This window comes from Pristis pectinata, chromosome 1, assembly GCF_009764475.1.
Source record: "Pristis pectinata isolate sPriPec2 chromosome 1, sPriPec2.1.pri, whole genome shotgun sequence".
Classification (NCBI taxonomy): Eukaryota; Metazoa; Chordata; class Chondrichthyes; order Rhinopristiformes; family Pristidae; genus Pristis; species Pristis pectinata.
In genome coordinates, this window is record NC_067405.1 from 27,973,412 (window position 1) to 27,986,569 (window position 13,158).

A 13,158-nucleotide genomic window follows, 5' to 3' on the forward strand; every position below is an offset into this window, starting at 1 on the left:
TGTTACACATCTACTGGCCTTCTATGATTGCCAAGGAGTGCCAATGTCCCTCAATGTCTCTCTGTACTACCTAAATGCACTCTGTACTAGCCCAATGTAACTGCACTGTGTAATGAATTGATCTATACGATCAGTATGCAAGACAAGTTTTTCACTGTACCTCAGTACAAGTGACAATAATAAACCAATACCAATACAAATACCCTATGAGTGGTCAGGGTCTAAGAGCATCACCATCAAGGTAAGTGGTGTCAGCAGCAGCTGGGGGTGGATGGATCTGCTGTACAGCAGAACCCCTGGAGGGTCTCAGAAATAGATGGGTCAGAGGTCATGTTCATGCGCCAGGGCATGAAGGTTTGGGTTTTGTTTAGTTATCTAGTGATTGTGGCTTCAGTTCTGGGGGATCATGAGCAACGGGTTGAGAGGTCAGTGCACTGGGGATCGCAGGAGAGGAATAAGTTTCTCAGGGGATGTGGTGTCAGGGCGAGGATGTGATTGGGAATCAGGGCCTAGGTGATGATTGGGGTAGGTGGGTGAGTGGCAACTTCAGGAGTTGGAAGAGGTGCTGAGGAAGTCCAGGGCATACAGCAAAAGGTTTGGGAGGTTAGGGACAATGTTTCACGTGAGATCACACTTGGATACAAAGGTTAGTAGAAGGACACACGTTATATGGGAGTCCCTTCCACTGTTCCATTAATAAAATATGGTTGTTTGGGAAATGATCACCAACTATCAATTAATGGTCACTGCAGGAGCAATATGATTTAATTTCCCACATAATACTCCCATAGGAATTTGATCCTTAAGTGGCATCACTGAAGTATGCTTAGAATGAACCATGACTGGAAGGACTCAACCTGCTCATCAATAGTTGAAGCCCTCATCCCAGTCCATGTTAACTTCCACTGTCACACTCCCAATGCCTGCTGACCAATATTAGCTGCTAATCCACAGCAATTCAATTATAAAATTCACATCCTTGTTTTTAACTCTCATGAATGGCCTCAGTCCCCCCATCGCAGAACTCTGCTTCAGCCTGACAGCTCTGTGAATATTGTGCAGTCATCTAATTCTGCATTCTTGTGCATCACTATCCTACCATTCGCAGCAGAGCTATCAAGGCACCAGGCTATGAAACCACTCGATAAATCTTTGTCTCTGAATCTTTTGAGCTCTTCATTTATATTTTTTCCTTTAATACTATCACCCGCCTGCTCTGGCTCAATGTTCATTTTAGTCTGATTATGCCTCCATGAAGCACCTTGGAGCATTTTAGTAGGTTTGTTACATTAAATACATCATACAAATGAAAATTGTTATTTAGCCTTCTGTGTTGTTTAGTTTTTAAATTGGAGCTTCTGTTTTCAGATTAATGAGCTTCCCTCACATTCACTTTGTATATTGCTCGTCAAGCTATCTGCTGAGAAATAAAAGGAGAGACTTCTTTTTATTCCAAAATACAGTACCATGTAGAGTATTTAGTGAACTGTGGGGGATACCCAGGCATTTTCTATTTTAATTCAACATCCAATGATTTATAATCTTGCTTTTTCTGAACTGAGTGCCTTTCCATCCTACTCCTGTTAATTGAAGATTCTTTTAGCATTTTCAGATCTCATAATTTTCTGTTACACAATCCACAGAAATTTTACCCACTTGCTTGTTTTCTGTGACTGGTGTATCTACATTTTACTTCACTGTACAAAATTGTTGTTCACCTTTCAACTTTAATTCTGATGAAGGGTTACATCCTGCCAAGTGTTATGACTTGCTATTACAGATACTTACTGGCCTAAAGTGCATTTTCTTAACAGCAAATGCCAACTCTTTGCTTTGCTCTAAGTAAATTTTATGAGGTGCCTTAGAATGTGATACTTTGAATGAAATAGGCTTAAGACAGTGTGATGTTATGTAAATTCCACAGCATGATTTACTATATCCAGGATTAGTTGCTAGCTTGAGTTATATTGGAGGTAATTTTATAAATAAGCAGGCAATGCAATCAGGGCATTTGTCACATCTGTTCAATTACACCAGTGTGAGGCCCAGACCATTTCTCCTATTGAGCTTCTTTTAATATTCAGAGCAATCAAGCTCTCTAAACACAGTTTCCCAATTGGAAGATGGGAAATCCAGCTGGAATAAAAGCAGCTAGCACATCATCATATCTATTATTCCAGTTCTCAGTGAATGCTGAGAAAATGATAACTTGGAGCTCTGAAATGATTCCTCAGAGTGAGTTCAAACAGTATCTATAGGAGATGCCAAGTGCTTAAGTTGGCTATTTCGCATTAGTTAACTACATTGAGTTATATTAATGAAATGTCCATTGATCTTAAATTCCAAATGACAGAGGAAAGAAAGAATAATTTTGGATAGATGACACAATCTTAAATCATATGGCGTTTTTCATTCAAAGGATAGGTACTTGAAGGAACTGTGTTTCATATTCAGGGATTGTTCCCTTGGACCGAAGAGAAACTCATGCTGCAGCATTATTCAAAAAGGGTAAGTCTGAACCAAGAAATGAATTGCCTATTTGCTTGGCTTCAGTTATCGAAGAAATCATAAGTTACACATAAATCTGTGCTGGTGTTTAAACAATGGATGAGAAAAAATAGATCTAAATGCAACGGAGTAATGGAACCAATCAGGAAATGGCTGTATGTCATATCAATGTATAATGTAAGGAACATGAAGACTCATACAGAAACCTGAAAAAGACTCAAATGAGAATTACTAGAATGACACCCAATTTCAAGATCCTTCCTAAATCTATTGTCATGGTAGCTTTACTAAGTTCATTCATTTTACAAGTTTTATGATTTGGGAGATATGATTGAATAATATAAGTAATAGAATATTTGATTGTGGTTGAATATTTAGACTAGTTGAATAGGCAAGATGAATCAATGGACTTAACAAGATAATTAAACCATAACCTTGGTTAAGGGGTTGTGAAGGTCTTCTATTCACAGGAACTTCTCACACGTTGCATGTCTTGCAGTAGCTGAGCTGAATGAGGTCCTAATCTATCCTGACATCAGTGCAGCAACAGATAGCAAAGTTGTTGAATGATATGAGTTATATCACTGTGGTCTCCTTAACGTATTTTGTTTACTTGTGATGTAAGTGAGGAACTTCTCAGAACTATTATTCAATTAATAATAGTTATTAATTATTACTATTAATAACTTCCTGATTTTATTTTTATTCATGTGGAGGACTGGAGGTTCTGGAAAGAACTTTGTCATGACTGTAAAGAGTAGGAGTTGATGTGTTAAAATGTTGTCAAAGTGTTCTTTAAATGTATTGTGGAACCTGAGTGACATGACTGTTGTTACCTTCATCAAACTGAAGGCCTTTCTCCATTTATTGACTCAAAAATTTTCAAACTGAAATGCAACATTCAGAAAAATACATCATAGTGAACAATCAGACCTATACAGGGTGAGAAATTATTTCACATAAGAAAGCCAACTAGTTGAACCATGAATCTGGTCATATTTCATTTTTGACAGGTGAACATTGGTTCCTGAAAAGTGATGTCACCCAGGGACGCTGGGGATATTCATTGGCCTCTTCTGTTAGGCATGGGTAGTATGGGAGATGATATGTATATTCCATCACTTACACTGGACTTCCACATTCTCCTGATGAAGACATGAGACTTTCCAGATTTTCCTTTTTATTTTCATCAGCCAGAGATTCCCAAAGTTGGTGAGGATGTCAAAGTGAAATGTGAGATAATTTCTCACCCTGTATAGGTCTGATTGTTCACTATGATGTATTTTTCTGAATGTTGCATTTCAGTTTGAAAATTTGTGAGTCAATAAATGGAGAAAGGCCTTCAGTTTGATGAAGGTAACAACAGTCATGTCACTAAGGTTCCACAATACATTCAAGGAAGCTTCAAGAAATGTAACAACCTCACTGTCTTTGGGAATACCAGTGCAGACTCGTTTCAGTTCTCCTGGTTATCCCTTTCCATGAAGGAGCCAGAGTAAAGTGCCTTTTTTGGGAGTTTGGGGTTGGACATGAGAGGAACATGGCTACCTATCAGAGATAGCGGACTGTAGTTACAGCCCTGATGTTGGGAATGTTGGCCTAAGAGGGACCACCAGTGTTGGTTCACTTATCCTGTCAATGGGTTTAAGATAGCATTGTTAGTTCCTCTCTTGTGCTTTGTAAGTGCCTGCTGTCAACGGTCCATATCTTCACAGCATACAGGAGAATAAGGATCACTAATACCTGGTAGACCAGACTTTAGTGCTGGATTTGAGGTTTTAATCTTCAAAAATTCTTTTCCTCTTATGTCTAAAGGCTGGGCTGGGAAACTGAAGGGAATGGTGAATTTAATCATCAATCTCTGCCTTTGCTGGGATGTGGCTTGTGAGAAAGTGATCTATCTTTTTCATAGTCTCTGCATGGATCTATACTTTCAGAGGGTAGCACCATGCAGCAGGGACAGATCAGTAGAGGAACTTTGTTCTGTGGATGTTAAGTGCAAGGCCTTTTCTCTCATATACTTCAATGAAAGTGTCAAACATGACAGAACTTGACGAAGTGTTGCCTACATTCTGCAGATCTAGAACCAAGGTTGGAGTAATCATAGTTTTGGATCAGAGTTTGAACAGATTTTCATTAATCCTCCACTCCAGGGGGAATCTTGTTGGAGGTGAGGTACAACATTATGGCAAAAAAGATTAAAAATAGCAGTGCAATCATGCAGCCTTGCCTGATAACAGCCTGCACTGGTATTGGGTCCCTGATGGACTCATGGCTAGAATCACATCTGGCATGTTATCAAGCAGCAAAACCAAAATGGAGATTCTTTCCTGAAGCCAACCTGCTTTGTGAAGAATTTTCTACATCCTCTTTTGGCCAGCAGAGTCAAAGTATATTCTAAAGATGAAGAAGGCCAGTGGTTGATGAAGATAGTGGTTGAAGCTGCTCCTTGCACCTTTCTTGGAGTTGTCAGGCAATGCAGATTATGTGCATTATACCACTTGATAGATGGCAGGCACGGTAGTGTAGTGTTTAGCGTAATGTTATTACAGTGCCAGCGACCCGGGTTCAATTCCTGCCGCTGTCTGTAAGGAGTTTGTACATTCTCCCGGTGAATGCATGGGTTTCCTACAGGTGCTCCGGCTTCATCCCACATTCCAAAGACATATGGGTTAGGAGTTGTGGGCATGCTATGTTGGTGCCAGAAGTGTGGTGACACTTACGGACTGCCGCCAGAACACTCTACACCAAAGATGCATTTCACTGTGTGTTTCGATGTACGTTTGACTAATAAAGAAATCTAGAAATCTTATTTTAAATCCCCTCTGCTATTTAGGAAGCAGCTTTCTGTGCACTATGATGAGATGGTTGACGTGAGATCGTACTGAGAGAGTGGTGGATGCCTGGAATGCGTTGCCTGATAGGGTGGTGGAGGCAAATTCATCGGGGGATTCTGAGATTGGCTTGGATAGGCACGTGAATGAGAGGAAAATACAGGGATATGGGCATTCTGTAGGTAGGAGGGATGAGCTATGTTGGCACAACATTGTGGGCCGAAGGGCCTATTCTGTGCTGTACTGTTCTATGTGTATCCTGGAAATAATGATTCCTGTGGCAGACAGCAAGGTATTGGTATCGGCATTGGTTTATTATTGTCACTTGTGCCGAGGTACAGTGAAAAACTTGTCTTGCATACCAATCGTACAGGTCAATTCATTACAGAGTGCAGTTACATTGAGTTAGTACAGAGTGCATTGAGGTAGTTCAGGTATAAACAATAACAGTACAAAGTGCCACAGAGGTGTCCCTCTGTAGTTAATGCAATATGATCTCTATTTTAATGAATATAGTCACAATTATAGTGTCTCTGTAATTCCCATTTCCTTCCCAAATGTGGGAGATAATTCTGTGAGTTCAGGTCAAAAGACCCTCTCCACCAAGTTCTGCAGAGGTCTTGTTACTTTTTAGCTGGCATATGATCATTCTAACCTCTTATTGGATTGGGGTAGTCATAAAATTGGAACAGATAGTGGATTATGGAATGGGATCAATGGAGTCACAAGGATAGGTCAGAAAGTAGGTTGTCACAAAGATAGGTAGCCCCAGCTTTACTACAGCCATAGCTGGCTTATCCAGCTTGGCCCTATCCATTTGAGAGGAGTTCTCGTCATTCATTAAAAAGGTAAGTTAAGGTGAGTGGTTTTTTTTAAACTTTAATTTTATTTAGTGTCAGTGAATGTGCTTTAAGGGAATGGAATTGATGGGAATGCTCCAAGAGCTGGCATAAATTTGATGAGCTGAATAGCCCCTTTTACATTGTGTGAAATTGTGAAAAATATGAAAAAAATTTGTGCAGCCTTGATGTTAGCAGAGGAGTGACTGTGAGGCAAGTCCAGCAGGATCTGGCCCAATTGCTTTGATCTGGACTTGGGCAAATACAACAAACCAGTGATCACTTATAAACCATCTTTGGATGTCAGAATTGTACAAAGTCTACAAAGCTAAAACACATTTACGAAGATTGTCCAAAAGAAATGGGGCTAAAATATTTCCAGTCTGTGAAAATCAATTCAATACTTCTGGTAATTCTTAAGTTGTCAAGAAACAAAAACTGCTGGATTGTTACAGCTTATTGTCTACCTAGACTGCATTTTCACTTTATTCTGCATTCTGTTATTGTTTTACCTTGTACAACCTCGATGCACTGTGTAATGAATTGACTTGTATGAACAGTATGCAAAACAAGTTTTTCATGTGACAATAATAAACCAATTCCAAAATAATCTTCGGTACTGGGAGTCTGTCACCTTTTCTTGGTCTGTGAACTGACCCATTTCATACTACATTAATGAGCCTAAATGAATTTTTCTTTAAGTTGATAAAGGTGATTAAATTCTACAAAATCATGAATCAATTCCATCCACTTAGCAACAAGCTACCAGTGATAGAAGAATGCATTAGCTACATACAAGCAAGTCTGATCTTGAAAGCTTTGGTGAGATGTTTCATAGCTTGGTTCATGCATTTACACATTGCCCATTTCCTACCTGATTGATGCCTGGAAAAGCTAAAGCAGCAAATTAATAGTAGGCCAATACAGTGACCTCTTCTGTACATGTTCTGAGATCAATTTGAAATAATAATGTTTTTTTTGCCAGGTACAAAGGTTCAAAGTAAAATGTTTGTACAGTCTTGACCTTAGCAGGATATGCACCCATAATTTGGCACTAATGAGTCATTTCATTCAGAAAGGCCATAAAGGTCTCTGTTGGTTATAAATGCATATTTCAACTTTTGTGGTAGAGATTGGTCTTCTAAACATAGATTTAAGGTACATTGTTTGAGGGTTTTTTATCACCTGGCTGCTACACATTAAGGGCATTTTATGCTGACTAAAGAGTTGGTGTCAATTTACTGAAAACTATTACATTAGCATCTTTCATGTTATTCAAATACATATCACAAGATCACAAGACAAGGGAGCAGAAGCAGGCTATTCGACCCATCGAGTCTGCTCTAAGGAAAAGGGAAAAAAGAAATGAGAAATGGGGAATGGGGGAAAAAAACCTATTCTAATCCCAATTTCCGGCCTTATCCCCATATCCTTTGATATCCTGACTATTTAGATATCTATCTATCTCCTCCTTGAATGCCCCCACTGATCTGGCCTCCACTGCTCTACGTGGCAAGGAGTTCCACAAATTCACCACCCCCTGGCTAGAGAAATTTCTCCTTATCTCTGTTTTGAAACTGTACCCTCTAATTCTAAGATTGTGCCCTCTGGTCCTGGACTCACCCACCAAGGGAAACAGCCTAGCCACATCTACTCTGTCCTTTCCTATCTACGTTTTAAATGTCGCTATGAGGTCCCCTCTCATTCTTCTGTACTCCAGTGAGTACAGTCCAAGAGCCAACAAACGCTCATCATACGTAAGCCCTTTCATTCCTGGACTCATCCTCGTAAATTTCCTCTGAACCCTCTCCAACATCAGCACATCCTTCCTAAGATGTGGGGCCCAAAACTGCGCACAATATTCCAAATGAGACCTCACTAGTGCCCTGTAGAGCCTCATCAACACTTCCTTACTTTTGTACACTATACCTCTCGAAATGAATGCCAACATAACATTCGCTTTCTTTACCACTGATCCGACCTGGTGGTTAACCTTTAAGGTATCCTGCACGAGTACCCCCAAGTCCCTTTGTACTTCCGTACTTTGAATTTTCTCTCCTTCTAGATAATAATCTGCCCGCTTATTTCTGCTTCCAAAGTGTACAACTGCACATTTCTAAACATTGAATCTCATCTGCCATTTCCTTGCCCATTCTCCTAAACTGCCTAGGTCCCTCTGCAACTTTCCTATCTCCTCAATACTCCCTACTCCTCCACCTATCTTGGTGTCATCCGCAAACTTAGCCACAAAACCATTTATTCCATTATCCAAATCGTTAATGTACAAGGTAAAAAGGAGCGGTCCCAACACCGACCCCTGCAGCACACCACTAGTAACCGGTAACCAACCAGACCGAGATCCTTTTATTTCCACTCTTTTGCTTCCTGCCAACCAGCCAATGCTCCACCCATTCTGTTATCCTACCCGTAATTCCATGACCTCTCATCTTATTACTCAGTCTCTTGTGAGGCACCTTATCGAAGGCCTTTTGAAAGTCTAAATACACAACATCTACCGCCTCTCCCTTATCCACCCTACCTGTGATTTCTTCAAAAAACTCCAATAGGTTGGTCAGGCAGGATCTTCCCTTCACAAAACCATGTTGGCTAGGACCTATCTTGCCTTGCGCCTCTAGATATTCCGTAACCTCAACCTTGAGGATAGATTCCAATAATTTTCCCACCACTGATGTCAGACTAATAGGTCTGTAATTTCCTTTATGCTGCCTCCCACCTTTCTTATACAACGGAACTACATTTGCGACCCTCCAGTCCTCCGGAACCATGCCGGAATCTATCGATTCCTGGAAAATTATCACCAATGCCTCCGCTATCTCTAAAGCCACCTCCTTCAGAACCCGGGGATGCACCTCATCCGGTCCGGGAGACTTATCAGTCTTTAGCCCATTTAGTGTTCCTAGCACCTTCTCCCTAGTAATCTTAACTGAACTCAGTTCCATTTCGTGAGACTCCTGACTAACCGGCACATTGCTGATGTCCTCCACAGTGAAGACCGATGCAAAATATTCATTCAATTCCTCTGCCATCTCTCTATCGTCCATTATAATATCTCCTGCACCGTTATCAATTGGTCCTATATCAACCCGAGTCTCTCTTTTACTCCTTATGTATTTAAAAAAACTCTTAGTATCCTTTCGAATGTTATCCGCCAACTTCCTTTCATAATTCATCTTTTCTTTCCTAATGACCTTCATAGTTTCTCTCTGCAGGTTTTTAAAAGCTTCCCAGTCTTCTGTTTTCCCACTAATTTTTGCTTCTTTGTACGCCGCCCCTTTTGCTTTTATTTTAGCCTTCACCTCTCTCGTTATCCACATTTGTGCCTTTTTTCCATTCAAAACCTTCTTTTTTCTTGGAATATATCTATCCTGCATTTTCCTTATTTCCTGTAGAAATTCCTTCCATTTCTCCTCCACCATCCCTCCAGCTAGCTTACTCTTCCAATCAATTTGGGCCAACTCTTCTCTCATACCATTGTAATTTCCTTTGTTCCACTGAAATATCGATACACCAGTTATCAGCTTCTCCTTCTCAAACTTGAAACTGAACTCAATCATATTGTGATCACTGGTTCCCAGTGGTTCCTTTACCTTTAGTTCCCTAATCACCTCCGGTTCATTACACAGCACCCAATCCAAAACAGCTGATCCCCTGGTGGGCTCTTCAACAAGTTGCTCCAGAAAAACATCCCTTAGACATTCCACAAACTCACTCTCCAGAGTTCTACCACCTTGCTGGATTTCCCAGTCCACCTTCATGTTAAAATCCCCCATAATTATTTTCACATTGTCACTCTGGCATGCTTTTTCTATCTCAAACTGCAACTTATCGTCCACTTCCTGACTGCTATTAGGGGGCCTATATATGACTGCTACTATTGTCCTTTTACCCTTGCTATTTCTTAGCTCCACCCATAAGGATTCCAACCTCCTCTGACCCAATGTCCTTCCTTTCTATTGATTTTATATCACTACTAACCATCATGGCCACACCTCCTCCTCTGCCTACCCGCCTATCCTTCCTATACACTGTGTACCCCTGGACATTCAGTTCCCAATCACATCCATCATAAAGCCATGACTCGGTGATTGCCACAATGTCGTATTTATTAACCTGTAGTTGTGCCACTAGGTCATCTACTTTATTCCTAATGCTATGTGCATTTAAATATAGTACGTTTAGTCCGGTACCTGTTATTGATTTTGTTGTACTTCTATTGTTCAGCAGATTATCCTGGCTTTCCACCTGTCTATCCTTTTTACCATCTTCACTACATACTATCTTAGACATGTTCCTATATACCTCATCCCCTATCCTAACATTCTGTATCCTAACATCCTGATTTGTTGTACTTCTATTATTCAGCAAATTATCCTGACTTCTCACCTGCCCATAATTTTATTATTAAAACATTATTTTATTTTCTCAAGATCCATTATAACCTTTATACAATATATCTGATGATGCATTACCTTAAGCAATATGTCTGATGGTATATTGAAGCACTGGGATAACCAAAGAACAGCTTACTAAAAGGAGGAAAGGTTCCTTTTTCTGCAATCATCTTGGTATTGAAAAAGATAAAAATAAATTACAATAGTGAGGAGCAAATTAATAGTCTTGAATTGTTCTTCAGACTTTATTTAGAGCTGGAGAGGTTTGCATCTATTTTCTGCAAATTCTTTGAATATAGGTGTATGCAAATGATAAAGCATAATTCTAACAAGTATTGCAAAAATTTGAAGTTTCCATGATTTATCTTCTGTTATATTCTTTTTATTGTTGCTCATATGTTCAGTCACATTTATTATGACATTCTTATATCAGGATGTAAGGGACCTTATACGTCAAGTTTGCTGCACCTGGTCAAGATTGCATTTCTTTTTAAAAGACTCCATTTATTCAGTTGGATCCAATACATTGCACAGTAATGGTGTAGGATTACATTTCCTATGCACATTTCCAATCTAGAAATTAGCTATTCATGTTATTTTTGAATTACCTATTATTCCTAATTAACCATTCATCATTAATTTCTGGTGTTGGATGAGCAGTAAATATCTTGGTGAAATATATCAGGATTCCCCACTGTTCCTTCAAACAACGAGAAGAGAATGAATTCTTATTTCAGTTTTAAATAGCTGAATAGCACTCAGTGTAATTTTTCAAACCTGAGGGATTTTTCAAAAAAGTCACAGCCAAATAGCAAGAGCTTAGGTAGGATGACTTCTGAGCTTTAGTTGGACTATGTCTAAAGCCTTTCCGTCAGTGCAACTATAGTGGCAACTTAAAAGTTTACAAAAAAAGCTGATTTTATACATCACTGCACCTCATTGCCAATCATATCATGTAAATCATCTTATAATGACACAGAAAGAGACCACTTGACCTATTGGTCCATGCTGGCTCCCAGGGGAGCAAACCCATTAATTCCATTCCCTTCAGTTATTTTCCTGTACCCCTGCAACTTATTCTCTCTCACATATGGCCATCAAATCCTTTTTACTTTCTTTGCCATTAACCTACACTAGGGGCCAATTTATAGGAACTAATTAGCACATCTTTTGGATGTGGGAGGACACTGGGAGGAAACCCACACATCACAAAGAGAATGTGCAAACTCTGCACAGCCTGCAACCAAGATCAGGGTCAAACTTAATCTCTGGAGCTGTGAGGCAACAACACTATGCCTATAAATACTGAACAGTAAAAATGGGTAATCAAGCAAACGTGGAGACACAAGAGACTGCAGATGCTGGAATCAGGAGCAACACACAAAGTGCTGAAGGAACTCAATGGGTCTGGCAGCATCTATGGAGGGAAATGGACATTTGACATTTCAGGTCAAGACCCTTCATCTGGACTTCATCAAGCAAAGGTAAGTAGATAGATGAAAATAGATGGAAAGGAGTTTGGAGAGAAAGAATGATATGTACTCACTTCTAGATGTAAAAATTAGACTAGTGAACAGTCCCCTTGTACAGTAAGATGGACTCTTAACCTCACAGTCTACCTCATCATGGCCTTGCACCTTATTGTCTGCCTGCACTGCAACTTCTCTGTAACTGTAGCACTATATTCTGCATTCTGTTATTTCTTTTTGCTTGCACTAATGTACTGAAGTGATGAAATGATCTGTATGGATGGCATGCAAAACAAAGTTTTTCACTGTACCTCAGTATATGTAACAATAATAAACCAATTTACCAATTTTGGAATTGTTTCTGATCTGGCAAACTTCATGAACACATTGGTTTGATGGACAAGGAATGCTGGTACCACATAGCTGCAGTGCTCTGCATAGTGGTATGGGCAAACACAGGAAGACAGTATGATTCTATATTTTACCTCTATAAGAAATACAATGGCATCCCAGATCAATGTGAAAAATAAAAGATTACAAATCATTTCTTTTCTTCTCAATTTAACATTTGCCAATTTCCATAATTGAAATTATAAATCAATTGTAAATATAATTTTTTTGCTGATGCGATGTTAAGTAATTTAATTCTGAAACCAAATATTTCCAATGGTCAAGTGATCAGATAAGCTGGAGCACACATTTGTCATTTTAATATATGTGTCAGTCTGAAAGTTAGCATTCTTTATTCAGTAATATTCCTTCTTATTGGACATGTTATATTATTCAATTATATGCATGGTGCTCTACTTTGTTTAGTGAAATGTACTCAAAAAATTGAATCAATAAGTACCGATAGAACTGCAATTTAGAAATCATGGGTGATAAAACATGATGTTGTCAGACCATGAACTGGGAATATCATTCCAAGATGTTTTAACTGATGGGCAGGAAAGACCCAACGGATCCATCAAACCTGATCCACATTATAATGTTTGGACCAATGGGACCATACATGTTAGTTGCCACCCTCTTCCACCTCCCAAGTAAGAGGATATCAGTGAAAATATGTGTACATGTTTTATTGTACAAGTTAAGG

At 39.4% G+C, this 13,158-nt stretch overlaps 1 protein-coding gene across 1 annotated transcript in view; it reads right to left on the reverse strand.

Annotated features, from left to right (window-relative positions):
• Positions 1 to 13,158, reverse strand: part of thsd7ba (thrombospondin, type I, domain containing 7Ba) — a 448,905-nt gene that overhangs the window by 409,985 nt on the left and 25,762 nt on the right. The window lies entirely within an intron of this gene.